This window comes from Eleutherodactylus coqui, chromosome 8, assembly GCF_035609145.1.
Source record: "Eleutherodactylus coqui strain aEleCoq1 chromosome 8, aEleCoq1.hap1, whole genome shotgun sequence".
Classification (NCBI taxonomy): Eukaryota; Metazoa; Chordata; class Amphibia; order Anura; family Eleutherodactylidae; genus Eleutherodactylus; species Eleutherodactylus coqui.
The window spans coordinates 200,275,381-200,286,178 of NC_089844.1; the positions used below are offsets into that span (position 1 = coordinate 200,275,381).

Here is a 10,798-nt window from a genome sequence, read left to right on the forward strand (position 1 = left end):
CGGCCAAGAGGATGAGTGAATTGCAAGCACTAGCTGCAAAAGAACCCTTTCTATTGTTTCACCAAGACAAGGTGCTACTAAGAACTCTCCTCTCATTCAAACCCAAGTGTCCTTCCCATACCAACATTGAACCATTCTTGGAGAAGGAAAGGCACTACAGACACTGAATGTATGAAAAAAAGGGGGTTTGGTACTGTGTTAGCCAGTAGAGCAAAGTGTGATTGTTCTCATTAAGAGAAACCAGTTAATCTTGTAGCTATGATACCTTTTAATGGCCAACAAAAATACTTGATGCTAAATACATGATATACTGAAGGGCACCTTCAAGTCACAGCGTCACAGAATAATTTGGGGGTATAAATTTATGGCAATGTCTGATACCCTCAAGAATGGAATGAACCTCAGCCCGAGATTCTTGCATAAGTGGAGAATATGAAAGGTCTGAAGAAAGTCAAGACTTTGTCCTCTTCACAACCATTGTCTGTGTTTTGGTTTTCTAATAAAAATTCTGAAATTTATTGTAGGAATGTTGCCATCCAATAGGTGGTGCTACAGAGCTAGTATTACCATCTTTCCATGTGCAGTTTAAGTAAAAATAAGAGGCATCATAAAACTGTCACATTCTGCAGCTCAGTGGACTAATTAAGCATCTGTGTCTTTGTTTAGATTGAGTGATAAACTAAAACCAAAAAACGTTGAGCGATCACCTTGCGCTTCAAGCGGGGGATGCAGAAGACAAGCCGGATCGCTTGTCTTCTGCATCCAGCTGTTCTCTGCTTGGAGCGCCGAGCTGTTATACAGCTGAGCGCTCCGAGCGGGGTATGAAGAACGCAGCTGGACAGCTGTGTTCTTCATACCTCGCCTGTCTTCAGGTAGCGGGATACAGCTGAAACAATAGTATCAGCTGTATCCCGCTGTGAATCACTGATAAGTTGTTGCTGAAGGATCAGCAATCAGTTAACGAAAACTGCACAATCTCAGTGCAGTTAGACCGAACGATTATCGCTCAAAAGATGGCTTTGAGCGATTTGAGGGAAAAATCGGTGTCCAAGTCAGCCTTAAGTCTCAAATTTCTGTTTGTGAACATTTATTTAGATCAAAAGGTGTATCTCCCACCCCTCCCCCTCACCTCCGCATCTGTGTGTTATAATTGTGTGCCATCCAAACCAGTTTCATTTTAGCCTGATGAAGTGTGGATAACAGAACCATCCGAAAGCCTGCTGTAACATCATGTATTTTTGTTAGCCATTAAAAGGTATCATATCTACAAGATTGCCTGGTTTCTCTTACTGAGAACAATCACACTGGACATTGGATGTAAGCAGAAGTCTAAGGATCTATCTGGCCCGGACAGAAGACTTCTGGAGGACAGATCATCTTTTGTGCTCAATAGTGGCCCAAAAAAGGGGGATAAGACCTCAAAATTAACCATAGCTTGATGGTGGCTACCAGATCTTGTTATAGCAGAAAGGAATATTTCCCTCTGATGGAATTCAGGTTCATCTACTAGACCAACAGCAACTTTATGAGCAGGAGGTGCTCAAGTTCCAACTGAAAGCATCTGCCGGGTGACATGGTGGAGAACTCTTAATACCTCCATTTGCCATTATAGACTAGACTTCTCAGCAAGGGAAGAATCTTCCGTTGGACCTTCAATATAAAATTTTTGGTATTTCCCACCCTTAAGAAATTGTGCTATAATATACATACACACTAATATATATATATATATGAGCTGCTGTTTCAGATGGTAGAATTTATTATGCTAGCCTTTGTTGCTCTACTCCAAACAGCAGCACTTAACTTCCCTCCCAATCAAGTTTTTTTTTAGTTAATGTTTCTGGTACCTTCTTTTAAAATACACAAAGGGGGAGGGGCTTAGGACCCTTTTATAGGGCTGCTCTATACCTTTTAACTCTTTGTGTCATCTGTTCAAAACATGAGGTAGGGGAATAAATATGTATATGCGCTGCTTTTGAACTACAGGAAAGAAGAACATATTAAACTCACCCTATATAACCACCTTATAATGTGGCAGGCTTAGGTACAGCGGATCTGTTCTAGTTTACCTATAAATAATGCAGTCACCATATAATGTACTCAATTAACAGCTCTCTACAGTGATAGTCATTACAGTGCAGTTACCTCCAGTGATCACAGGTGACATTTCAGCTTGGAATCGTCCATATACGGTTTTCTTCTCTCTATAGAGAATAGGGACTTTCACCTTACCCCCCATGAATGACCCAACTCCGTAATAGGGACTCCCTCTCCCCATATGCATGCCCCTACTGGGTCATTATGACACTCCCATATGCATGGCCCCACTCTGTAACAGGAACCCCCCCCCCCCATGCATGGCCCACTCAGTAATAGGGACTCCCTCCTTACCCCCCCACAAATGACCCCACTCAGTAATAGGGACTTCCCCCCCCCCCCCCAATATTCATGGCCCCACTTGGTAATAGGAACTCCCCCCCTTCCCTCAAATGACCAAACTCAGTAATAGGGTCTTTCTCCCCCTTCCCCATCCCTATATGCATGGTCCCACTCGGTAATAGGGACTCCCACATATGCATCTCCCCACTAGGTAATAGGGACCCCGCCCATATGCATTTCCCCACTCAGTAATAGGGATTCACCCATCCTCCACATGCATGGCCTCACTAGGTAACAGGGACTCCCCCCAATGTAAATAAACCACATATTGGCTTAACAAAGCAGTTAGCAACCGAAACGTCTTTTCTTACATGGGCTCAATAAAGACTCAGTCCCTTTTATGGATGTGACAATTACCTCATATACACGGACACCCTAGGATACTGCTTTAGAGGTAACAAATGTGTGGGACCCCCCTCATATGCATGGCCCCACTTGGTAATACGGATACCCCATATGCATGGCTCCATTCAGTAATAGGGACTCCCCCCCCCCCCCTTACCACCCATTAATGACCCAACTCTGTAATAGGGACTCTTCACCCCCACCCCCACCCCCCATATGCATGGCCCCACTCGGTAATAGGGACTCTTCCGTATGCATTGCTCCACTCGGTAATAGGGACACCCCCCTTACCCCTCATAAATGACCCAACTCATTATTAGGGACTCCCCCACCCCCATATGCAAAACCCAACTTGGTAAAAGGAACTCCCTCCCCCCTCTCCCCCATATGCATGGCCCCACTAGATAATAGGGACTTCCCCCTTACCCCCTGAATGACCCAACTCGGTAATAGGGACTTACATCCCCCCCCATATGCATGGCCCCACTCGGTAATAGGGACTCCTCCCCTCCCTCCCCTATATGTAGGCCCCACTAGGTGATAGGGACACCCACCCATGCATGCCCCCACTCGGTAATAGGGACTTCCCTGCCCCCATGCATAGCCCAACTCGTAATAGGGACTCCCTCCACGCATGGCCCTACTCAGTGATATGGTCTCCCCTCCCATATGCATTGCCCCACTCAGTAATAGGGTTTCCCCTCCCATATGCATGGCCCCACTCGGTAATAGGGTCTCCCCCCCCCCCCCAATGTATTGCCCCACTCGATAACAGGGACCCCCCTTCACCATATGCATGGCCCTACTGGGTAATAGGGACTACCCCCCTATGCATGGCCCCACTAGGTAATAGGGACTCACCACTTACCCCCATCCATTGTACGTCTCTCTACCCAAGACAAGATATATCTCAAACTACACACTCAACATGTTGATTCTGGTGTGTGCATACACCAATAAATACCTCTCCCCAGACACGACTATCTGCCTTGGCTCTCGGTCCACAACAATGATGGTTCAGAAGTCATGTCTGAAAGAATCACACACTGTATACTCCTGACTGAAGGAATTAAAATGAAATTGAATCTAAATATTCATACATTCAGTAGTTTCCTGACACTCGGGAATAGGGATCCCCTATGTGGCCCCACTTGGTAATAGAGATCCCACTATGTAGACCCACCTTTATAATGAGACACCCTCTGTGGTCCCGCCTAATAATTGGACCCTCTGTGTAGGCCCATCTAGTAAAAGGGATCCCTCTACATAGATTCACCCTTAGTGGCCCCACCTAATAATTGGACCCTCTGTGTGGCCCCATCTAGTAACAGAACTCCCTTTATCACCCCAGAACTGGTATCTGATTCATGGTAGAGATTACCTTCATCATTAATACACACAATAGCAGTCTGGCAATGTTACACGCATAGCTTCGTTACTCCTCCTCTCCCCGGTACTCGCTGTACTCCGAGCACTGGAGCCAGGAGGAGGAGTAAAAAAGCTATACGGTGCACATCGCACGCAGCATCAGACAGCTAGTGCGTGTATTAATGATGAAGGTAATCTCCACTACAGACCTAATCAGGTGTGGGGGTCATTAAGGTGCCGAAAGCCCGACAGCACTGTTACCTCCTCGCCCCCAGCCTAGACTTTAAGTAATGACCCGTACACAAATTGGCTGCCATTTACCTGCCAGAAGACGTATTCCTCCACTGCTATAAATCATGAAATGTCTTTATTTTTGGAACGGGGTAAATACAGAAGAAAAGGTGATAAGAAGTCATGGGGCAGTAATAGTATTCTTTAGGATGTCTGTCCATGTGCAATGTGGGCAGAGACTGGGAATGGAAGCGAGACAGTCAGCAGGTCATTGACTCAGACCTCGAAGCGGAAGGTCAGGTCGGTGTCAGACATCTCCCTCTTATAACAGGCATCAAGTAATTCATTGTGAGCCACAGTGAGATGGTTCTTCCAGTCGCCGCAAATTCCTAGAAAGGCAGAAGTGCAGGATTTAGTGACCATAAGTAACACGCTATCAGTAGTTAATAGTAACGCGGAAATAGACGGTACCTTTCCTCATGAAAGGAGAGACCTCGTGGTCCATAACATGGGTCGGGATGGAGCTGTAGTTGGCCATGTGGTTTTCCTTCATGGTCTTGAAGGTTGTACGCTGGTGGATCTTCTCCAGAACATCCTCAGGTAGATACTTCCCCATGTACTTCATCACCTTCCTGATCTCACGTTTTGAGTCCTGTACCAAGCAGATGGAGAAGTTTAGAAAACCGCCTCAACCCCTCATCCAAGGGTACGTCAAGGGTAAGAAAGTTGCACAGAATTTGTAGAGTATCATTAAAGGAGCTGTACAAGAATTTCAAGTTATTCCCTATCCACAGGGCAAAGTGTAACTTGCTGATCGATGGGTCTCATGTCCCCCATCCTCCTCAGTGCGATGTTACTGCACCCCCCAGTAAGGAAGAGACTGAATGAAGCGCTGGTCATATAAGTATACCAGTGATACATTCACTTCTCGCTCGGGTATTTCCATCAGCCCCATTGAAGTGAATGGAGTACTGACCGCACATGAGCAGCCAATGCTGCATTCAGAGTGACGTCACTGCGGGGAGAGAAGCGATCCCCATAAGGACAGGAGAGCAGGACATGGGAGTCCTGTTCTCAAGATTGAGGTGAGACCCCCATTAATCAGTTATTCCCTATCATGTGGTTAGTGGATAACTTGAAATTCTCTTCTGCGCAGCAACGACCCCAGTTGGGACTAGTTGAACAGTGAGCGTCTTCTTCTTGTTGAACTGAGCTAAATGATCTGGCTCAGCAAAAAGCGAAAAAAACTGTCATCATTGCAGGTTATGTGGGCTTAGAGCGGCATCTATGGGTGTGTGGCACCGCTCTATGAAGTCCTACTTCCCCCACCCCCATCGTTTACTTACAGGAGCCGGCTCGTTAGCGGCCGGCCCATCACTACTAACAGGGACTGTGCAATTCTATGAAACCAAAGGTTACTCGGTGACTAAATGTACCTTCATACTGTGCAGCAGGGGTGCTATAACATTGCTGCTTCCTGGGTCACTGTACTGACCGCAGGAGACGGGAGAGAGGAGACATGTTAAACTCTACATAGAGCGCTCAGCATCAAGCAACAGACAGCGCAACGCATGTGGGATTGTTAGGCTGAAGCCTGTATTGGGTGGTGGCTGGGCACTTTAGTAAGCAGAATCAAAGAAGGGGCACTATAAGCAGATGGGGCCACAGAGGGGACACTAGTAGTAACTGGGGCCACAGTGGGGACAACTAGGAATTAGGGCCATAGATGGGGCAATATTACAAATTTGGGCATTAATAAGAAGCTGGGCCTTAGAAGGGACACTACTAGGAAGCAGGGCCACAGAGGGGACATTATGGGGAATTGGTAAAGTCATCTTGGTATTCTGGGTCGGATGGAGAAGAAAAGGGAAAGTGAACAACTCCAGTCAGAGAGGACATAACCTGTTATCATTAGAGGTAACGGTACTGTAATTACTGATATGGTCTGCAGAGAGCCTGTCTAGAGCAGATATCTACCACTATATAGCGGCAATATTGGTCTTTGTATAGTATTTTTCTCAGTAACAGTATGGCGGTATTATTTGGCTCTTATATAGTTTCACTATTAGCAGTACTGATCTTTGCAGTGGTCTTACTTTAGTAACACTATGGTGGTATTAGTTACTATATGGTGATACTATGTGATCATGGTGGGTCCTTTTTTTCTTGTTTAGAGGTTGGTATGTAGATATCTTGGTTCTGTTATCGTATCTATGGAATGAGCTTGGTTCTGGTATTGTCTCTGTAGTAAATATCAGATTATTATAGAACTTTAGACTCCTTGGGGGTCCACAGTTTCCAGACAGGCCAAGACCCTTGGTAACCGTAATCGGCCCCTGGTGTGCACAATATAGCTACTGATTTGGCTAACCCCCGTCTGTCTAATATAAAGTGAACATTATCTTGGTCATTTCCAGGGTGCTCTGCACTCGGATCTAATCCACAATGGATACCTAGGATGAGTAAATATCTATTGCTACCTCTAACAGGTCCTCGTAGAACAGGTAGAGGACGTCCTTCTGCTGTCTGATCTTCCACCAGCACTTCACATGGTCACTCCATGGCCCAAAGGCAACTATGGGAGAAAGGACAAGTATGAGCATGGACAGGACATCTAGAAGGTGCCTGCTGAGGGTCGTAATTCTATAACAGCGGGGGTCTCACAGGCTGCAGACCACCTGTTTAGTAACTGGTATGTGTTTGGTAGAGGAAGCATTTCCTTGCACCAGAGAAGGCTGCAGTCCAGTTCCCCTACTACAGACCCCTATAGGAGTTAACCCTTATGCTACCAGCATAATGAGAGGATACATTACTTGTACCTGTTCCTTTTAGGATCTTCTGGATATTCTTCAAGCGTCCCTGGATCTGGGTGCACATAGGACATGCGATAAGAGTGATAATATGACACAAATACATCCTTAGGGTTCCGAGCCACGTAAATTATCTGCAGGGAGAAAAGGCGACAAGAAGTTACTGATTCTGCCATGAAAGGAGGGCGAACTAGAGATAGAGATGTGATCGGCCTGATGAGGGAACACATTGATTTATGAACCAGGCTCTACGCAAGAGAGATGGCCCTGGGTATAGGAGCAGGGGGTGATCAGGGTCTACAGGAGGGGAGAAAGCTATTGAACGTGTATGACCACCTTAACTCCTTGACACTAGATGGCATACATATACGCCCAGCAGCAGCAGGGTTTGTATGGATGGTGAGCCCATCCTGCTCCATACACAGCGAGGGCCAACTGCCTCTGACACCATCCACAACAACTGCAAGCAGCAGTCACACCACTTTTGACAGCGGAATTCAAATGACCCAATCGGCATTAGGGTGTCCCGAATGGCTCCACAGTGATGAGATTGTGCAACACTCCAGAGGGGTGACCCTGGGCACCTGGCTAACGTGAAGAGCTGGGAAGGTTAAGTGCTGACGTGTCACTCGCCATGCTCTGGTCCCGGAGGGATGACATGCTGCCAAGGCCAGTGTAGATTGCATGCCAGGCTTCAACACTCCTTTGGCTGGGAGTGCCAATAAAGGGGATGATAGTGGTGTGTGTGGGTGTTGTAGTAGATATCACTTGTGATGCAACCTTTCCCACATACCATTATTCTATGCGGCGGAGTAATAAACACAGAGAAAGATATAGATATATAACCTCGAGTCCTTAGGAACAGTTAAGGCCCAGTATAACTTTTACCTGAAAAAAGACTTGAACAGGTATTACAGGTACAAGTCACTTGACGTACTGACAGGCTATAGCTCAGAGGTAGGGAGGATACACAGGATCAATACAGTCCAGAGGAGGAGGGGGGGGGGGTAAGGAGTCCCCCCACAGACTCTTTGGCAGGCAGTTACTCCAGAAAAGGCTTAGCCTAGATACACCCCACATACGCATGGGTGTCACAATCAAGCACCTCTGTGCGGTGATCCTAGAGTCGGATGGCCGCATAGAAAAACACCTGTATTGTGAATGGGTACCTGCTTTTTTTTTTTTTAAGAAGTTGGGGTCGGTTCTCTCTCCTCACATCAACACTACATGGTGAACATAATAAACATTTAAATACTAATAAATAAAAAAAGGCAAAATTGCACTTCTATTGGTCATCCCATCTCCAAGTAGAAACTTAATAAAGTGATCAAAAAGTCGTAAAAAAAAATAAAAAATAAAATTATATATGTATAAATTTGGTATCGTCGTAATCCTACTGACCCATGGAATAAAGTTATCATGTAATTTTTGCGGCTGTGTGTACACTGTAAAAACAATTCCCTCCCACCAAAGATATTGAAATAGTGTCTTCTTCCATTTTACACCATATATAAATGTTTACATTAATGTGAATGATACATTAAAAATAGTAGAATTGAAAAATATAACTTGCCCCACAAAAATAAGCCCTCAGACAGCCACATTGTTGGAAAAATAAGAGTTAAGATTTTTTGTAAGTTGGAGAAGCAAAAAACAAAACAAAACAGTGCCTTTAAGGCACAGGTATCAAACACAAGGACCGCTGCCTCATTTTATGTGGCTCGCGGCGTGCCGACAGACGCTCACCACTGTAGTGATTACCAGCTGGGGTGCTGTAGCTCCCCACTGGAAATCACGTTGGCAGCGCTGATTCTGGCGCACACTCTGACGTCAGTGTGCAGGCAGGATCCTCCTCCCCTGAGTCCTCTGCTCCTCAGTTCCGCAGGAGAGGACTCAGGGAGGAAGTGTGCCAGGCTACACGCTGACGTCAGTGTGCATCCAGGCTCAGCGCGAGCAGAGGAGGAGCGGTGCTGACAGCAAGGAGGAAGTATATGGGTTGGGGTTAATATTGTTATGGGGTTAATATTACTGACGGGGATTTATTACTATGGGGGGTTACTATTACTGTGGGGGTACCCTGTTACTACTGGGGCTACTATGAGAGTCACTATGACTACTGCGACCACTATAGGGGGGAGAGGGAGGTGAGTGTGTCACCATTAGGGCTCGTTCACGAGGGCGTAATAGTGTTTCGGTCGTACAAATACACTGCGTATTTCCACAATAGAGAAAAAAAAAACACGCAGATGGGCCCACTGAAATGGTGCGCAAATAAGCAGTGAATACACAGGTTTCCTGCGCATTCACCATGTATTTGCGCGGCCCATTCACTTTAATGGCCTATTGCGGTACGTAGTATGTAACATAATAGGTCATGCTTTGTGAAAATCTATATTCATGTGAATGACTCATTGAAATCAATGGCTTCTATTCACTGCATATTTTGTACGCAAATACGCTGGTGTGAACAGGACCTCACTATACTGTCTTACAATCGGCCCTTTGAAGGTCACTATAAGCCTGATGTGGCCCTCGGTGAAAAGGAGTTTGACACCCCTGCTTTAAAGGGAAAAAGAGACTGTGCAACTCTTTATATAGGCTGTTTGCAGGCAAGTAGGCAGATTAGGTTCTACAGCAAGTCCAATAGACCTGGATACATTGTAGTAGGGGGACCAAACTCTACAAGACAGATTTTGCTCAAGCAAGAAATGGACCAGACTCTTCCAATAGGCACTGCAAAAAAACAGACCAGGTTCTAAGGGAAGACAGATAGCAAAAGAATCAGGCTGTAAAGAAGGAAAGACCGACCTGTTATATGGACCAGCCTGTTATCTAGAGAGAGGTAGACCTCATCATACAAGCCTTCTATACTGATAAATCAAGAACTACAGCAAGAGTTATAGGCCAGCCATTATAGCATGGGAGGGAAAATGTAAAAGGCCTGGCTATAAGGGGAGGAAAAACGGGGATTCACACCAAAGTGAAGGAAATCAAGACTCCATATCAAACCAGACTCCAGTGAGATCAGCTGTGGTCTACAAAGAACTCACTACCTTGGACTTCTTCTACCAGAAGCTGCTTGGCAGGAGGTGCACGGGTAAATGAGTTTTAATCACGCGGGGAGAGTCCATAGCATCAAGGATCTCCGTTCCTGAGGAAGAGGTGACAAGTTGGACTTATGTATGAAGGAATGTGATGACAACATAAGACATGGACTCCTACAAGGCCGATGGTTCATTAAGGTTTTGGTGTTACCTGCTCATTTATTGGGAAATTCAAACCCCAAAAAACACTGTAAAATAACTTTATTGGCACCACTTACCTGACGACATGTCAGGCACCGCATACTCCAGAAAGGGCACCCGCTCAAATATGGCTCCACGTTGGCTTTTTGCAACATCTCCATTTTGGAGCATTAAGTCCACAACCTTGCTCACCCAAGTGGTACCTGTAAAGAGTCAACATCTATTGAGCATGGTCATGTGAAGGTCCCCGTTGTCAATGGTAATTAGAGGAGTTGTGGGAATTGACACTGTGCACGGTGCCAATAGTCATGGGTTACTGCTCTACGACTTCAGTTATTGAAAACAGTCTGTAACTTTTGT

The 10,798-nt window shown here is 45.8% G+C and overlaps 1 pseudogene; it reads right to left on the bottom strand.

Annotated features, from left to right (window-relative positions):
• Positions 1-4,620: 4,620 nt before the first annotated feature.
• LOC136577346 (sulfotransferase 1A1-like) lies at positions 4,621-7,409 on the bottom strand (annotated as a pseudogene).
• Between the last annotated feature and the right edge of the window lie 3,389 nt (positions 7,410-10,798).